Below are 18294 nucleotides of genomic sequence, written 5' to 3' on the forward strand. Positions count from 1 at the left end.
ATACAGTACTAAAAAAATCGTGTAAAATTTACTGTTGCGGACTCTGTCAGGTCGTGCAGTGATTTTCGTTTTACGACCACCGGATATTGAGGGACGATAGACGCTTAACACTATCGACCGTTCGCCGTGTCGCGTTTTGCTTTATTGGTACCGTCATAAAATTTTATGGCGAAAAACTACACAATACCAAAACCGGGGACAAGTATGGTCGCTCTGCACCATCACGCGTTTCTGTAACTCCTATCTTTCTCGTGACCTTCCAGACCAACGACCGCTTCATATTGATTTCATGGTCGCTGTGGTTTATTCAGTCCGTTGTCTTTGATTAACATGGATAACCTTAATTAAAAGAAACAAGTCATGAGAGGGTCTAAATTGTACACGTTGCGCTAAGACGCTCGTGGCGGTAACGACGTGCGCGTGTTCCGATTCCTTATCGCCTTGTCAAACTTTATTTAAGAATATAGCTTTAGTACTTGAAGGTATCCCAGCACTATTTATGCCACAATAATACAACATACCAGTCACATTCTAAGATCGAAATCGAAAATTAAGACTTGTACATCTCGTGAGCCATTAGTTTAACTTCCTAATAAACAGGCAATATTTTACTGTATCATTTAATTATCTTTGGACCTTCAATGGCCTATTTCAGCTACATCGCTCATTTGAACAAACATTGTTTGTATATCGTTATATTGATAGGGTTTTCTTGTAGGCTCACAGTCGTGTTTGAATTAAATTTGTTCGGAGAGAGGAATACAGAAGAGTCGTATAACAGAGAGAGAGAGACAGAGACAGACAGACAGACAGACAGACAGACAGACAGACAGACAGACAGACAGACAGAGACACAGACAGATAGAGACAGACAGAAAGATAGAGAACAGAAACAGAGACAAGGGACACAGAGAGAGAACGCATTTTCGTCTCATTGTAAGACCAACACAGCTACAACTTACTGATTTCCGTAGAACACATATGACTATAGATACCCATAGTGTGTCTATATTTATGTTGGTAAATCTAGTTTTGATCAAAATCGAACTAATGCGTGTCTCTCTTTGCAATCTAGTACCCTTGTGTTTTTAAAAGTACAAATATGTGAGTCAGTCAGAGGCAATATTAAAAGGAATGCAAATATATCTAAGGAACCAAAATTTCCGAATCTCTGGATACAGCAAATTCTGACGGCCATCAATATTTGTCGGTTACATTTAACAAACAGATTACCAATCCACTGCCTTGCAGATACAGACAAAATTGACAAATGAGGCGAGCGAATTCTCCTGACAAGATGAAAAATTATTAGTCGTCCAAATGAATTCTTGGCATAGCGAGTTTTCACGATTGGCTCGAGGATGCCAAAACAGGAACATGAAATGTGTATCAACGTTGTGTCTGTTAGTTTTCCCAGGGAAGTGCTGTAATCCAGGCTGTATAACAGAGTTGTATCCCAATAAACATAAACACAAGTCCAGTGTGCAGAATGATCCTGTAACGCACTCGCTATATTCCAATGAATGATCATTCTATGAACTTTATATATATATATATATATATATATATATATATATATATATATATATATATATATATATATATATATATATATATTATATATACACATATATCCACGTTTTGGGGAAACAATGTGTTCCCGTATAGAGAAGCTCAGACTTACCAATTATATTTGCTTTAAAAATATACATTAAAAGGTATATCACTTGCAAAGAGAGACGCATTTAGTTTTCCAATCAAAAGGTATGTACCTTCCGACTAATCTCTCTCTCTCTCTCTCTCTCTCTCTCTCTCTCTCTCTCTCTCTCTCTCTCTCTCTCTCTCTCTCTCTCTCTCTCAAAATTGTTTTATGAACTCAGGGGACATTGGTCCAAATTGTACATAGATAATTTTTCAAGTCAAAGATTATATGCGCTGTAGTCTTATATATATATATATATATATATATATATATATATATATATATATATATATATATATATATATACATATGACTTTTTTATGGATGAAAATGTATGACTTGGCAGCACAAGCAAAGTGGATAAAGGAACTGATTGTTTTATTTTAATTTTGTTTGTATTCTCTTCGCAATAAGGAACCTAGGAGCTGCCAATAGACTGTGTTACCAAGATACTTAAAATTGTAACATTTCATACAAGGAAGCATCTGAAGCTTTCTTTTTTGATAAAATTTTCTTGTTTTGTGGTTTTTGAAAATGAGTGCCATCACAGGGTATTCAAGCAAAACACAGACAAAGATATTTTTACTGGTGTCAGACTCATACATGCGTGCCTTTCACCATCAGCAGTGATCTTGTATTAATTTATTATGGTTATGAATCCACAATTTATATTATATACATGCTTGTATGCATCCATATCAGAGTTTATACATACACACTGACATACATACATAGATACATACGTACATACATACATACATACGTAGATACGTAGATACGTACATACATACATACATACATACTACATACATACATACATACATACATACATACATACATACATACATACATACATACATACATACATACATACATACATACATACATACATACATACATACATACATACATACTTGCATATCATATGCATGTGTCGGTACTCTCCATGCTCCGGGCCAATAGCTGCGTATATTGCTTGTAATCTGTCGTGCCCTATCAGTGAGGCAGGCGGCGGTAGGGACAATTAGTCACGGGCCAACCACCGAGTAGGTGGAACTTTTTCACCGCGCTAAGTTCAGAAAGTGTTCCCTTGCACACGTAATCCCGGTGATCAACTCGGTGTAAGTAATGATTAGGGGGCTCAGAGCGCTAGCTAAAATCACTATGGCTGTCTACCTGTTTTATGTCATGGTCGTTTCTTTTAATCAAAGTTGACAATTATGACTCCATAATGGCTGAGATAAAGAGAGTACTTGCTCTGCAAGTATAAAGGGATTGATTTAACTTTGAAATGATGTTACCGGCACCTTCTTTGAGGAAAACTCTTATTCAACGGATAACCCCTGACACAGACAGCGATAATCTTAAGTGGTATATATCGTCGGTGTGGTGCTGTTCATAGTGAAATGATACATAGACTCGGGATGGATGGATGGATGGATGGATGGATGGATGGATGTACGGATGTATGTACGTATGTACGTATGTATGTATGTAGGTGGGTAGGTAGGTAGGTAGGTGGGTAGGTAGGTAGGTAGGCAGGCATGCATGCATGCATGAATGTATTATGTATGTGTATCAGTGTACACGTGCGTGAATGGAGAATCATCTGATGGAGGATGGACTGGCGGACGGATGGATGGACGGATGGATGGACGGACGGATGGACGGATGGAGGGATGGATGGAGGGACGGATGGATGGATGGATGGAGGGATGGATGGAGGGACGGATGTATGGATGGATGGATGGATGAGTTGGAGGATAGATGATTGGATGGTAAATGAATACAGAAATTCATGCATTCATAGACGTACTGATCGATTTGTCATCTATACGAGTATCGATAGAAACGCTCTCCAGCTTGACTCACCACAGGGCGAATACCCAAGTTCGTGTAAATTATCCCAGACAATGTCAAGTACGGTTATATAATGTCCAGGTGACAAGCAATCATTGACGTTGACAACGACCTTGGTGACGTAATCGCCGAAACGTGTCATATTTTGAAAGGTGACCAGTCTGTGATATCAGTTACTAAAACTGCTCTATTTTCCTTCAAAGCCCGTCGTATACAATAGTTAGTGCAAATACTGGTTAACGTCATCACTTTGGTTCACTGGTAAGGTATACAATTTGCGGGCCCTCTCTCCCTTGAATTTTTTGGCATTTGAGCGACGGAAGTTTTTGTGTTGGCCGAACATTAGAAAGGGTTTGATAACAAACTCCAAAAGCTCATTTTAAAAACATAGTAGAACAAGAACTCATTATACTGTCCCTGTATTTGGAGTGACATCAATCTCAATATTTTTCTCAAAGGGCAAATTCCGTGGTCCCTTTTTGATTCTTTTGTTTTCAATCATAATTCCTTGCGTGTGACAGGTGACGACACGGGCGCCCTCACTCCCGAGTGAATGTAACAAAACTCAATTTGATTCATATTCCGGGAGCCATTGATGCATTGGCTTCGATGCTATCTACGTGTGTTTGTGTACCAATACAATTCTCGCGAAATGGTCTGACGTCTTAGGTACGGGATTTGATTGCGTTTCTTTAGTTAGCTAGCCCGATAAATAATCAAGAGTTGTTCGTCGGTGCGAGAGATGAGAGCAGGGTATTTTGTAATCAAATATGCAAGTGATTGCCGTACAGGGTTACTTTTTCCAAGACTTTGTATTGACAGCGTTAAGGCTCGCCCCAGTCCTGTAGGAATTATTTACAACGTTCACCTGATTTATCTTGATTTAATTAATCCGTATCGAAGTTCCCTTTAGGCACATGTCTTCTTTCATGAATACCAACATAAGATATATATGTAACTAACTAACCAACCAACCAATCAGTCAATCAATCGGTCAATCAATCAATCAATCAAGTTTCATAGTTCAAGTATGTATGTATGTATGTATGTATGTATGTATGTATGTATGTATGTATGTATGTATGTATGTATGTATGTATGTATGTATGTATGTATGTATGTATGTTTATGAATGTAGATTTGTAGTGTAGGTATGTAGGTAGGTGTACGTTGGTGATATACGCCCAATAAGTGGGTCATATTGGTAAGTAGTACACACATGTTCCTGTACATGTAGATAAAAAAGTTAAAACACTCTTAAAACTTCTACTCTGAGTGTTCTCACCATCCTGACAAAGCCTCGGCTTTTTCATTTTTAACGTGTGTTCTGGCAAATGATCGCAGGGAGATATTTCTTTACTGAAAGTCCAGGAAGTAACTGCCTAGTTTCTAAGCAGAGATTACATCTAAATACAATGAGAAAAGATTTAAATTGTTTCCACGACAGACTTCCTGTATATCAACAATGAACATTTCAATGACAGGAACACTTCTACAGTAACGGTTGTTAAGCTGGCCTCCGTAATATGAAATCTACTTTAATTAAAGGGCCGCTGTTCATGTTTTGCCGCCACGGTATCATATGAGTTATAGTCACGGAAAGGGACGTGGATCGTTGTCAGATTCGAATTCTGATTCAATTTAGCTTTAATTAAGTGGGAGACAGAGCTACCGGAAGCGACTCTGTTGATATTTCCCTTTTCGCAAAGTTTAGAAAACAACCTCTGAGGAAGACATTAGTTAAGTGGTGCGCATTGGTGTGGAGAGACCCTGGCAGGTGTTCGGTGTGTATCTTATGGTGGGCGAGAGAGAGAGAGAGAGAGAGAGAGAGAGAGAGAGAGAGAGAGAGAGAGAGAGAGAGAGAGAGAGAGAGAGAGAGAGAGAGAGAGAGAGAGAGAGAGAGAGGGGGGGGGACAGAGTCAGACAGACAGACACAGATACTGACTTTCGGCGGACGCAGACGGAGACAGACAGACTGACAAAGACACAGAGACAGAGAGAGAGACAGGGAGAGACAGGGGTAGAAAGTCTTTAAGACGTCATACATGGACTAGTGCAAACACGAAAATCCGATGTCTTGTAGATAAACGGACTTGCAGATACGGAACATACCGTGATCCAAAGAAACTTATGCACGTGATCAGCGCAGAAGCACTGTTTTTAAAATTTGAAAGTATCATTATTGGAAAGTTGCAGAAGTTGGAACGTCTTATGCCCCTAGTGTCATAGTATCCGTTTTAACGAGGCACATCTCTGATAACTTTACGAAGGAAGCACACTATTTCAACATATTAATATTCAAAATAAGATGTGGCAAAAGATTGCAAAGTGCCCAAAGATAGTCTGCTTCTTGTCGAAAGCAAACCTCTTCACGTGTCGGCAAAGTTGCCACAATGCATTCTTCATCGATAAGAAATAATTTTTACCATTTAAACCGTCCACGTACCCTTACGTTCTACCGATGGCGCATTTAAAACATCTCGTTACAATTATAAAAGAAACACAAACGAACAATAAAACAAACTTGCTCCAGGTTCACTGGCTACTTGCATTTGTAGTGAGAGAGATTTATTCAGTAGGGTATTAATAGCTTAAAATTGTTAAATGCGGCTATATGTTATGAGAGGAAAAGTCGCGTACTTGACCAGATGTTATATGCAAATTGGTGTCTTTTTCGGCGGTTACAGCGGGTAGACGCGTCGTCGAGCCCAGATTTGTACTTTTCCGCCGGTCATTGTCGGAGACTTTGAAGCCTTGCCAATTCTCTCTCGCAAAGGAAACCGCAATTGCCTTGAAAATGAGAGGCCATGCACAGAAAGTCGTCAGTTGAATCGGATGGTTAAAACCGAACATTTATCCAATCGATTTTGTCTTACGTGTCGGGTATTTCCTCTTCCATATTAGCATCCTCGTTCACGGTTTAAAACTACGGCTCGGCAGCAAAATTAAATGAAGACAAGTCGCGTGCAGTCATACTAGAGGGGGAGGTGGTTTGTATTTCTTTGACAAAGGAATGACGTCATCACTATTTGTGTAGCGGCAGCTGTTTCTTGATTTTCACCAATTCTTCATCTTCTTAAACATTTGCCCCTCAATATTTGCCTTTTTCGTACTCATGTTCTTCAATTTTTCGAATTCTTTCTTTTTTAATTGTGCTCACGCACACCAATGACCCCTTCTCACAGTACAGCTGTCGTCAACTCTCTCTCTCTCTCTCTCTCTCTCTCTCTCTCTCTCTCTCTCTCTCTCTCTCTCTCTCTCTCTCTCTCTCTCTCATATTTTACAGTTTTAAAACACCCAGCATGATTCTCGCGCACAATACTCGTTCACTTGTCCTCAAAATGTCGTCAAGAAACTTTCTAAAACGAAAATACGAGTAAAATTTAAATGTCCACTCCTAAAGTATTTGTGTCTAGCCAAACAACGGCGCGTGTGTCAGCCCATCTCAGATATATACAGCCTCTCAGAAACTGACAAAATGACAAAAATCTCCTTGCCGAGATAAAATCAGGCCCATCTACAGTACGCTTGATTGTTTTACTTGTAACTTGTGAGGTCTTAACATATATTTTTTCCATCGTGATTTTCTCCGCTGATGTGAAAGACGGTCAAAGTACGGTAAAATTAGAAAACATTGATTGGCGAGTTTGATCTAAACGGTGATCGGGTGAGTTTGCGGAGAGCGATGGCTTGGGGCTTTTCAGCTGGCCGACGCGTGTCGTTCAGGGCTGCGCTTGAAAAAAGGGAAAAAGGCCGTGAACGCCAGCGCGCTTCGCCACATCGTGTCCGCTTGTTGCACGTGGCCGGGCGCGCTATGTGTTCACTTTCCAGCCGGTGCCAAAAACGACTCTCCAATTTTCAAAGACATTCCTTTCTCGGCTTGTCCTGTGTCATTTAAGGCCGGATAGGGCTGGTAGACTGTCAATAACATATAATCTTACCAAAGAAACACAACAAAAAATATGTGTTGCCCGCTTTAACTTTTAGCAAAACCGTTTTCTTTTTTTATCTGACAGATGACGCTGTTTAAATTGCTAGCCTGCGGCCAGGGCGTTGTATCCTTTTTTCAACATTCTGCAAACTTTTGTTTCGGAGACAATAAATGATATTTATGAGGCACTTTTGGATCTAAAAGCGCTCCTACACTCTTTTCTTAAATTGATAATATTTGTTCAGCTTTTGTTGAGATTGTTTGTATAAATGGATGGCGATTCACTCGTATGGGCTCCAACTATTCACTTACAGCTTTCTCGTTTCATTCTGGGCGTAGTTTATTTACATTGGGGTTTTCAAACGCGATTAGACCTTATTAAATGATAAATTCGAACAGGTACTAATTGAGCAGATTCAATTAACGGTTAAGTCGTCAAATTTATTTCGCCTACAAACATGACCTGCCCCCTCGATCTCAGCAACGACATAATCTGCGGTTCCTTTTCTCGTAGATAGTCGTTCCAAAGCTTCGGGTCTCCACCGCGACGTACTTCGACGCTTGTCCATATTCCCCACTGTGTGCGTCGCTTTCCACCATGTCTAGTCTCCTGATGAACATTATTTGTGCCACGCTACCCCTCCCCAACTCGCTCTCCTGTGTCTTTGTGTCTCTACCTCTCTGCCACTCTCTTTCTCTCTCTGTCTCTCTCTCTGCCTGTTTATCTCTGTTTCTCTCTCTCTCTCTCTCTCTCTCTCTCTCTCTCTCTCTCTCTCTCTCTCTCTCTCTCTCTCTCTCTCTCTCTCTCTCTCTCTCTCTCTCTCCCCACACACCCACACACACACAATCGGATCACCCCGATTTATCTTGGTATCTTCAAAGACAACACCGCCACGTTTTGCTCATCTGTTTCAATACTAGGCCTGGCCTTTTGTCGTCAGCGGGCTGCTTTGTGTGCAAGTGTAAGCCAAGGAACACATTCAAGTCGTCCTTGAAGACGCCAATTTGTCAATTGCGCCAAGGATGATCAAAAGCTGACATTGTTCTTTTTTGCGAATGCAGAGAACATCTTGATTGTTTATCTGTTTTGCTTCTGCATTCAGTCACATTTTGAAAGAGATAATCTCTCTCTCTCTCTCTCTCTCTCTCTCTCTCTCTCTCTCTCTCTCTCTCTCTCTCTCTCTCTCTCTCTCTCAAACTACTAAGTCTCGATCTCACAAAGCACACATTTCCCAAATTCTCACACTTCTTCTGCAGCCAGACATATCGCGTATCCAGTTTATCTTTGCTCGAATCGAAACACGCCTCGGTCGGGTTAAATTTTGATGAACTCGCCAAAGTACGTGGAAAGCCAATACATAGGAAACACTCAAGAAAGCGTTTATATCAGCGACAGCCAACTATTTAATCGACAATTCTGGCCTTTCAAGAAACAAACACGTGTCTCCTAAAACATGGAAGTTAAAAACAAACAAGTAACAGGGGTGCTGATGACAACTTGGTCGAAATCGTGACAGAGATGAGCAGCAAATGAAAGGATGGAAATGGAAGGGATGACTGTCAAAAGGATCCAGAAAAAATTCGGTTTATAATTTTCTCATTTTTTTAGTATATTGTAAATTTCACATTGAATATCCCATTATTAAAGGACGTTAAAATGTTATAAGCATTAAAATAACTTGTGTAAACCAATTTCTGTCCGTATGTAAAAAAAAACCCAATCGGCAACTTTTTCACATTGCTCCTATCATCTGCATAATGAGCACTGTTTATCGTCTGCACACACTTCACAACACATTTTGGCGCCATTATTTCACTTTTATGAGCAGCCCATCGACGTTAATAAAACACGATAAAAATACGAGGTTTAAACTCACAACTACTGTAACTTTCAACAAAATTATGTCCAGAATATTTATCGGGTAAAGAATATATTTTAGTTCTGTCAGTACTTTTGTGTCGATTGTTCCTTATATAGCGAGGTTATTGAAAAGTCGTGTAACTCTTGTTTTAGGGACGTTTATCAGCAGTTTTCTGCGTCATTGAATTTCAGAGATCGAGTTCAGTGCTCATATTTTACGTCAGGGGTCAGAGGTTACGACCAAAAAGTGCATAAATTATCGCGACGACGCTCAGCGAGGGCAAAACAAAAATATACAAGAAATGCATGTCGGAAAACACGTTAGCTTAGAGAGTTTAAGTACGGATGGAATTGAGACCTCGATGTCTTGAGTTAGGGCGACGCTAAATCATTCTTGGGGAATTGGTAGATGTTGAAGAGTTTGGGGCCAAGCTTAATCGCTACGTTCTGTCACCCGAATGGGACACGGAAAAGACATAAATTAGATTCATTGGCATTTTATCGAGGGCGATACAACGGAAAGCGAAAACAGTTTTGAAAAGCGGACGCCTCTTGAGTTAAGCATAAGATAATGTCATTTTAACAAAGTAAACACAAAAGGGAACCGCAGAGCAAAATGACGTCACTTCTACATCACGGTCAAAATTGTCGTTCGCGAAAGCAAAGTTTTCTACATACAGATAATGAGAGAATATTTTTTGTCTTTGTTAAATAAAACAGGTGTATTTATGTGTAAAGAAGAAAGGAAATGGATGCGTCTAACGTCACTTTCATGACGTCAGCGCGCTGTTTTTTAACGAAAGTGTGAGATCGACATGTTTGGTAACATGCACCGCGTCAGTTGAATCCGAAAAGAGTATGCAAGTATCTAGGGGATTCTCTGCCAGCCACAGAAGTTCAAAATGGCGGCGGTAGTCTGTAAAAGAACGTTGCCTTGCCTAACAAAACAGGTGTGGAATCCCATCTCTCATTTAAAGTTACGCCACGTAATGTTTTAGGAACCGAATAACATGAAACAATTTGCAGGATATCTGCAAAGCAACTTTTTGTTGACAAATCGGGCCAGCTGGTGAATTTTCCACTTCAAGTTAGTCGAGGTGGTACTCTGAAGTGACGGCCACAGAAACTTCATCAAGACCAACGATAAGGTGTTTTGACAAGAGAAAGCAAGAGGCTAGTGAGATCCCTCCCTCCCATCCCTCCTTAAAAATGGAACGTCCTCTTTTGCATAAACCTGTCCAGATCATTGAGGTCAATTTCAAAATAACTATACATGCAACTTTAAGCCCACTAAAATGCAAGTTTTCAGGATACTATCTGACATATTTACAATCACATACAGCATTTGATAGGTGGCATTATACTTTTGGTGCCACGGCGTGTAAATTAACATAACGGAATAATTATAAGCATAACTTGTTCGAAGGTCGTGAGTTAGACTATACGGCCACTTTTTGTTTCTTGGCTGAATACAACTTTGTACGTTAGAAAAACGACGGATAAACTTAAGTTTATATCAAGGAAATTCTTATATTTATTTCAAAACATGTTTCCTAAGTTTGTGTTTTTCCTTTGTGTTTCAAATTATGTTTCTATGTCGACCGTGGCATGCTTGCTAGAAGGGACGACACCCGGCTTGGCAACACCGCCTGTTCGAGTATAATATGTAGCGTATGGTTTATGTGTGGATTTAGGTCACAAATTTCACTCATATTCTGCCTTGAACATGATACACACGGAATGACGTACACTTGACCTGTACACAACGACTGAACAATAAAAGATTCGTCACGCGTCGTCGAACAGGACTTGAAGGCTGCTCCTGGTCAATGCAATAGCTTGGAAATAACATTCAGAGTTAGACCAAACAATGTCAAGTTTAATTACATATAACGATATTAGAAAGTGAATGACAGAATCAGTTATTGAAACGAAAAATGGGCGCACTTCCGGTTGAACACCCCTCGAAACTACAAGACTTTCGGTAGTAGTACGCGCCAAGAAATTGAACGACTTAACCTTTTGCTCAAACTTCCCTTAAGAGTACTTTAAACAAGTCCTTTAAGAAATCAAGAATTAAAATCAGCGGTCACCATGCAAACTTGAGAAACAAATCCATTAGCCAATATGCACCGAGATTTGAAATTCAAAATGGTCGCCATCCCTGTGTTAACGCTATCGGGACAGTAAGAAGTAGCCATTTAAAAGTTCATTCACTCCATGAACTTGAGCCACAAACAAGTGGTAGACCGAAAAATTGCTGTTTGAAAAGATTGAGAATGCGAATATCTGGTCCTAAGGTTTTTTCTGAATCAAACTTTTCCTCAATCTTTCCTCAAGGAACTTTAAACTGTTATCTTTCGAAATTAAAGGGTCCCAATGCAAATTTGGTGATACGAGAGAAACAAACTACCTAATGTTACCTTTTTAATCGAAATCCAAGATGGCCGCCATCCTCGTATTACCTATGGGCCAGAAATCGCACTTTCGATTTTGACAAAAAATAGGACAGGCTTTGAAATGGACCTCACAAGCAGAGATCAGAAAGTGCGGTAAAATTTTGGAGTCCAAATATCTGTCCCTGAGGTGTATTCAATCTTAAAGCCTGATACTAAGTTCAATGCTAGCAATATTTAGTTATGATGAACACTCGAATGGAAATAATAAGGATAGTGTTGTAATAACAGATTAAAACTCAGTAATTCAATAAATCGCATTGTCATGCAAATTACTGTTATGATACAAAGGAAAAATCTCGAAATACGCTCTTGCAGACTACTATACAGATTACTATAGATGGGCCAGTTTTCAATTTTACATCTGATATTTGACAAAACAAAATGGCAAGATGCAGATGGTAATTAAACCCACCAGGGAAAGGTGAATTGTAGAAAATCTCATTCAAATGGAGGCAGGCGATCTTTGAAGAGGGAGTCTGCTCATTGTGTTTTCCTTTCACGCGGGAAATTGTTGCGCGAGAGGATGAAATATCCGAGATTCAACGAGCGGGTTTTAAATCACGTATGCTATCGCAGGCCACGCTGCGAAACGTTGATTCATTCATTGTGATTTACGGGGCATATATGGCAGTGATTTAGAGCGCAGCCCCAACCCCAGTAAATCATCAATTACACTTTGGGATTCAAGTTGCGTTCTCTCCCAACCCTTCCTGCTCCCAGAAGATTTCAACTTGACCTTTGACCTGGCGGAAGCTTGTGTATAACATCGGTGGACGGTCAATGGTAATTGAATCGGCCAAAAAGGCAGCAAGCTCATTTATAAAGGAGGGGAAAAATTCCATTGAATAGGAGCGACAATGTCATGATTTATCATTGGAGGAGAGTTGTAACGTGCGCAAAATGTGGAATGGAATCACTACGTGACCTTTGAACTCTCCGTGACAGGCAGGAAGAACACGGCATGCATTTCATTTAGATTTTGTTTCGGTGTGATGCAGGCGCCATTACTTATTGATCAGTTTTTCCGTTGCCATTCAGTTTTAATAAAGTGAGCATCCACAAAGAAGTCACAAAAAACAGCGCGGGCTTTTCTTCGCCACATTTTGTCGTTCGCTGTCAATTGAGTCGGTCAGAATAAATTTGATTCAGTGTTGTCGATGACCGAGTTATAAGCGGTGTTGACACGTCAATAATTGCTGGAAATATGATCCCATAATCCCTGCACTAAGTATCATTTATCAATGTCGTTTCTGAAAATTCACTCCTCGACCAGATTGCCCTCATAAAAAAGGCTCATCACATAGTATGCCCACAATATGGTAGTATTTTCACACGAAAAAAGATGCGAACATTTGAGAATTGCAACCATCATAGTATCAAATTAAACTAATCGTCGTGTGTATATGCTTGCATTTACAGTGCGCATGACAGGCGTTCGAATGGCCCACAATTCATAGCAGCCTGGTTGTGAAGAATTCGTCTCTCATATATTTATCCTTTCTGAAATAGAGCGCCACTTTCATTTCCCACCAACGTGTCGTATAAACAGTGAGTCGGGTACTGTATCCAAGCGTTTAATACTAGAAACAAGTCGTCAAAAGCTGTGCAGGGTTGACTGATAAAGAGTCTTCTGGTTGCAGACTATAAAAGGACACGTGCGTCCCGAACAGAGCACACAAGTCCAGGAAAACGGTTTTAATTAGTCAAATATAGACACATCTTTAATAGCGTTATAGTGAACTGCTTTGAATAAAGAACAAATTTTACTGTCATCTTCCGGTTCCACGTTTGCCATAAAACTTTTATTGCGCGCCTTGGGCTTTTATCATTGGCATTGAGAATATTTCAGGAAAATCCCGCGCGTTTCCTGCGCTTTTCAGCTGCCTGCTAATATTATCGCGGAAATTGCTCGTCACTGCCTTCTGTGTTGTCATTTGCTTCCTTGAGGCATTCTTTTTAGAATAGTCGAGGTGATCAGGCCCTATTTTGCTCAAATTCTTGAAGGAAACACTGATATTTGAACGATACCAGAATTGTTCTTAATGTTTTGACACTGTGCTGATTTGCGCGCGAAATGCAGCAAACCTTTAGCTATGTTAGTAGGTGGGGCACCTTCGCACAGCCTGCTCACGAAAGAGTCAAGTTCAATGTGGATTCTTTTGCTTATTTTTGTCATTTTTAACCGGACAAAGAAACGATCTCCAGCGCAAGTCAAATACGGTAAAGGGGTACACACTGTTGCCGTAAAACCGCACAGACTTTGCGACATCCTTCCTCATATGGCTTCTGTCATCATAATCGCCTATTTGCGCTTGCTCATCCATTAGCACGGAATACTTTCAAGAATGTCTACAGATCATGCAACTATCATACGTGAACAACGCACAATTACTCTCGTATCACGTGTGATTTTCAGCTTTTCAAACTTACGTTACTGTCGGTTGATTGTTGAAATTTGTAAAAGCGCTGGAGTAAAGCAATATGTGATCACCATAAAGTTTGTGCTCTTTAATTTGTCCCCCCCCCCCCAATTTTTACTTGAATATGGTAAAGTCATGTTCAATGATCTCTGCACCTCGAAAATAAAAATCGAGAATAAAAATCAGGGGTCGACGTGCAAAGTTTGGAACTAGAGAAAAAAATACCTCACGTTTAATTTACCAGTACTTGAAATTCAAAAAGGCCGCCATCCCTGTGTTAACTCAACGGGAAAAAATAAAATTTTTGACCTTTTTGACTTTTTTCAATCCAGAAACTTTGAGATGAGCCCCCACCGCCCAACAAGTGGTAGATTAAAAAGGAATTGTAAAGATTTGAAAGTCCTAATATCTGTCCCCGGAGCGCATTCTCCTTTAATGTCAATCTTCACACTATATTATCCTTCTGTACACAATACTTTTCCCTCGCGCGGTGAAATTCTCAAAATCTACCTGGTCGACACAGCCCTGCGCACAGGGCGTCGTTATTGTCGGCAGGTGAATAAAGTAAAAATGTTTAGAGCCACAGTGACGTGGTTTACATTCACAAGACCTGCACGCAATGGAATGTTTAAGACTTCTGATAAAGATGGCCAAGATACGGTAATTTGTACTCTTAAGATCAGAAAATATTCAAATAATATTAAAAAGCACCATAACCGGACAATTTTCCAATTTGAATTATATATATTTCCTGACAATAATTTGCAAATCTCTTCCCACTCATTTGCCATGGTTAATTTTTACACTTAACATATAACAATGTCGTGCGAACATTATCCCTAAAATGTAACTCGGAACAGCGCAGTTTTCCATGTCGAATAAAATATGTATATTATTAATCAACCTAACCAGAATTTGACACAAAACAGCGAAGTACTGTCCACTTTCAGTTGATTTTTTATCTTAGCCGTGGGGGCTAGTTACAAATAATGTTATTGTGCCACAATAATCTTCCTATACGGAGAAGCCAAAAGCAACCACATCTATAGATGTTTTGTAGTGCTGACCAAACAAAAAATGTAAGGCACAAGGCCAATCTTGATGTAAGGCACAAGGCCAGTGTTGGGAAAGCATGATCTTGACAAAGAAGTTACCGTCATGGGCTTTTAGTAGCTACAAAGCAGGTAATCATTCCGCACGTGCAACTAACTTTTGAAGTTGATTTGTCGTCTGCCCACATGCAAGAAACTTATCATATAGCACCGATAGACACATTGAACAACAGCATCATTAACAACAACAATGACAACAACAATAATAATAATGATGATGAAAATAATATAAGCATATTAATGTATAATAATAATTGCTATCATTATTTTCATTGTAATAATGTTCGGCCACTATCGCTCAACTAACTCAATAAAAAGTGTCCATATTTGTGTTAAATTGTGCACAGTGTACGTACCGGTGTAAAGCATGACGTGTACATTTTGCCTGTTGACGTCATCAATTTCGGCACAACGGCAATAAATGCAAATAAAAACGATATAGAAGTAGTGTCCAGCTCCAGAAAAAAACTTTTAATCGCTGGATTATTGTAATTTCGTGCACATGTGCCATTTATATACATACTACATCTTTACATGTATGCAGGACCTCAAATACGAATACTGTAAAAGAGTCAGTAAAGATTTAGTTACGCCATTTAATTCGCTACTTTAAAATACCGCGAATTTAAACTTTTCGTTACATTTACTATGGTTATAATATCTTATGCGCTAAACTAAATATCAGCCGATTGAATTGAAATCTGAAAACACTGCAAAGCATGCAGCTTTTTTAAACTTTTGCAGTATCTCATGTTCATTTACGTAGGCCAAGAAGAGAAATTTAATCATCAATAACATACTTCATTCTCCATGGAAACAGTATTTTGATTTTCTAAAATCAGTTGCAGGAGATGGCATCCTGACTCGGACGCGAAGATTTTTTTTTTTTTTTTGCTCAAATACTAAAATTTAATAAAACTTTCACTGGATTGTCAGTGGCAAAACTCCGGCAGTGTTGACTTAATTCTTGAATCCCAAAGCTAGAATACGTAAATTAAACGACGTAACGACGTAATTACGATTATATTATCATCTTACAGTGCTCATAAATTATGCCCATGGATTAAGAATACGAAGGATGACCAAACCTCAAATAGGTTCAACTTTCACGCTAGTAAGTCGAGCTACTCTCTCTCTCTCTCTCTCTCTCTCTCTCTCTCTCTCTCTCTCTCTCTCTCTCTCTCTCTCTCTCTCTCTCTCTCTCTCTCTCACACACACGAATTTAGTTCCACTGTGCTATACAAGACTAGGGCAAAGGCACACTTAGTCTAAATATCACAAACGCCATTTTTCCTTGAAATATCATCTATGGCAATGGTTATTGAGTCGACATCCAGTAGCTAAAGTCTTACCAGTAGCATTAGTTCAAACATTAAGTGCAGATTTGTAGAGGTTATTGTCTCCTACAACCATCATGTGATTAGTCGCAATTGTAGTCGGATATACCGTTGAGGTCTTGGTGAATATCTCTCGAAATTCCGCTCAGTTGTTAAAGAGTTGTACTTTCTGACCCCAACCTCGTGTTTTGCTATTTCCTTTCGCTTGTCGTATTTATCACTTTTATCACTTCCAGATTTTTGACAGAAACGCCTGGGCGTTCGTGTGTCACGTCCGCTCAGCGCGCGGAGTGAGCGCTATTCTGTTCTATACAGTAACAGGGCCCTCGTATTCACCGTTCTGAATCCACGAGAAAGCAAATTACAGTGTAAGCTCAGACTACAAATGCTTGTGAAAAAGCAAGACACTTGTGATCGCGAGCATTGTGGGATTCCAGACGCAAGACATAACAGGAAGAGGATCCACTAAGCAGACAGAGTTTATAGCGAAACATCAGCTCGACCAGTATTTTTTAAGACCGGCCCATTGTAAATTAACGCTCATCGCTCTTGTCAAATATCGTAAAACTTCTGTGCTTCGAGTTTACCGAGAAGTTTATTGACTTTGTGGACGGTCGTAAACTCTCAAAAGTGACTTACAAACACATTTCGTTTCTTTATGGCCCATGTCAAATGTTTAAATATCTATTGCGTTTCGTAATGGGTGCCGGGACCTGCCGACAAGTCTTAAAACAGCTGTAGTCTGCGGTAAGACTGAAGTATTAAGTAATAATAGCTTGCACGTGGACCAGGAGTGGAACTGAAGTACATTTACACATGAATGTATGCATTTTTGTACGTTGACAGGGTGGAATTACATAGTTCTGTTAAAACCACATGAAAACAAGCGAGTCATGTTATTTTAAGGTAGAACGCACCTCGGGGACAGACATTCGGATTCTCAAACTTTTACAATTCTCTTCTGATATACCACATGTTGGGGTTCATTTTAAAGCTCTTGGTGAAAGAAAACTTTTCACCGGCAAAGTTTTTCGAAATTCGAAAATTTTTATTTTTCTCCATAGAGTTAACACAGGGATGGCGGCCATTTTGAATTTCCAATATCGGTAAATCTTGGGTAATTTGTTTCTCTAGTACAAAAATTTGCATGGTGACCCCCTATTTTAATTCTTGATTTTGAAAGAGAATGATTGAAAGATCCCTTGAGGAAAGTTAGAGCAAAAGTTTAAGTCTTTCACTTTCGAGGTGCATACTACCTTAAGAAGACGTTACGTCAGCCAGCAGTATGTGTATGTGGCCGTATGCAATTACATATATGTATGTATGTATGTATGTATGTATGTATGTATGTATGTATGTATGTATGTATGTATGTATGTATGTATGTATGTATGTATGTATGTATGTATGTATGTATGTATGTATGTATGTATGTATGTATGTGTGTGTGTGTGTATGTATGTATGTATGTATGTATGTATGTATGTATGTATGTATGTATGTATGTATGTATGTATGTATGTATGTATGTATGTATGTATGTATGTATGTATGTATGTACATGTATGTATGTATGTATGTATGTATGTATGTATGTATGTATGTATGTATG

The 18294-nt window shown here is 39.3% G+C and overlaps 1 long non-coding RNA gene across 2 annotated transcripts in view; it reads left to right on the forward strand.

The window, feature by feature from the left end:
* The window catches only part of LOC139124061 (uncharacterized), a 153741-nt gene that overhangs the window by 92476 nt on the left and 42971 nt on the right, over nucleotides 1–18294 (forward strand). The window lies entirely within an intron of this gene.

Source organism: Ptychodera flava (genome assembly GCF_041260155.1).
Source record: "Ptychodera flava strain L36383 chromosome 23 unlocalized genomic scaffold, AS_Pfla_20210202 Scaffold_23__1_contigs__length_28996876_pilon, whole genome shotgun sequence".
Taxonomy (NCBI): domain Eukaryota; kingdom Metazoa; phylum Hemichordata; class Enteropneusta; family Ptychoderidae; genus Ptychodera; species Ptychodera flava.